General features: G+C 35.3%; 1 non-coding gene across 1 annotated transcript; it reads right to left on the bottom strand.

Annotated features, from left to right (window-relative positions):
* Nucleotides 1–318: 318 nt before the first annotated feature.
* LOC111728139 lies at nt 319–425 on the bottom strand. The gene has a single exon (XR_002775528.1). It is a non-coding gene; the product is annotated as a U6 spliceosomal RNA (small nuclear RNA).
* Nucleotides 426–1,889: the final 1,464 nt, after the last annotated feature.

The following is a 1,889-nucleotide window of genomic DNA, read 5'->3' as shown; positions in this document are numbered from 1 at the left end:
TCGGAATTTTGGTAGCCAAGCATCCTAGCAACATTTTTTAAAAAGGAACTTCTTAAGACTTAGCAGCAGCTTGGGTGTTTTGATGGCATCAGTGCTCATAAAATAACACTGTCTAGGTAAAGCTGATAATGGATACATTAAATGTGGAAAGTTCAGGTATAAAATTAATTGATTTGATTTATGACTCCTTGAGGGAGTTCTTGACCTAGGATGGAACTATGTAAAAATATATCTTTCTCTACAATTAGTTCATTTTTGTTTATTTTTATGTTTTGGCAATCGTACACCCAAGATAGTTGCCTTTCTTTTTTTTTTTTTTTTAATATGGAATGCTTCACGAATTTGCGTGTCATCCTTGCGCAGGGGCCATGCTAATCTTCTCTGTATCGTTCCAATTTTAGTATATGTGCTGCCGAAGCAAGCACAGTAGTTGCCTTTCCATCAAAATGCATTCCTGCGATTCCTGAGGAATCCAATATTTCTATGTTGATGAGATAATGCCAAAGAACAAAAGTGAACAATGTTACCTGTAACAAATCATGAAAACAAAAATTGCATTACAGGCCCCCCTCTTTTTTATAAAGTACTCTTATAATTTTATAAAAGATGACATGAATCTCATAAAGAGAAGCTAAAAAGGAGACTGAATATCCTAAAAAGATTCTTTTAAAATGATGTGACAGCAATGAAAATGAAAGTATAGTAAAATGTAAAAGAACAGAGTTCCTGAAATTCTACCTACTTCAGCAACCTATTATCAGAGTAATTTATATCTTCATTGATCTGCAAACCTAAATAAAGAATTGAACTACATCATATGTCATTTCAGGGAACAATCTGTGCATGTTTGAATTGTGTGTGACCAAGGATTGAATTTCATCACAAATTTGTAGGATCTGCTTTAGGTCCACCATGAAGGAATCTCCTATAATCATATGTACTAATTTTTTAAATAATTAAGTGATTAATATCTTCAACTGTGTTTCTTTTTTTATGTTACTTCCTTGACTTTTAATTAGAGCCCTGGGAGGGAGAAGAGAGAAGAGGCCGAATTGCTTGTCCCAGTTAGTTACCTAACTATCATCTGTCATCATTAGGAAATTAATGTGATTTCACCTTCCTCTTTTTCTACTTAGATACACATGGGGATGTTAGACTTACAGAAAGGGGCAAGGAGGATTCTGATACTGCTCAAGATATTGGGGTTACGAAGGTCTGATGAGAACAAAGGACTAAGTTGATGCTTTAGGAGAAATATAAGGAAATCAACAACTAAAAATGGTCACTGCAGGCTGAGACTACTGTTGCTGAGAGCCAAGATCCTAAGACCCTGTGTGGATAGATAATAAAGAGCAGGAAATCTTCCTATATTCTCAGTACTCCAGGAATAAATCACTGTGTGCAGTAGATAAGACTCAGCTACATCAGTCTGTTCATACTAAAATCAATGATTTCATTGCTCTTTAATATGCTAATGATCAGAAATCAGCAAAATGCTAGGCCAGTGATTGGCAGGTGATGGAAGAAGCAGAGGCACTGTGAGATCCTCATATCAAAAAATCAATTACAAAAATAAAACACTGGATTCAAGTTTCAAATGTCAGACTTAAGACAACTTTACCAACTCTTCCTCCCATGTCTTAATTACAGAAACAGTAATGACATTAAAGAAGTATTATTCAACAGAAATAATGAACTGGAGAAGGGATCATCAGTGAATATACCATTTAAAAAAAATCTATGGAAGTCAGAAGGTTGAAGAAGTGGTGATGACTGATAAACTAGAAAGAAACCATAGTCCTGAGTATCTCTAAAGGCAGCTGAAGTCAAAGAGTCATCTGGTCTACATGTGGGTTCCCCAGGGTGCTGCAGATTTAAGTAACAGTTTC

This window comes from Otolemur garnettii, unplaced genomic scaffold, assembly GCF_000181295.1.
Source record: "Otolemur garnettii isolate 467f Iridium unplaced genomic scaffold, OtoGar3 scaffold00004, whole genome shotgun sequence".
Classification (NCBI taxonomy): Eukaryota; Metazoa; Chordata; class Mammalia; order Primates; family Galagidae; genus Otolemur; species Otolemur garnettii.
Note: the sequence above shows the minus strand (reverse complement) of the source record. Positions and strands in the feature narration are given on the sequence as shown.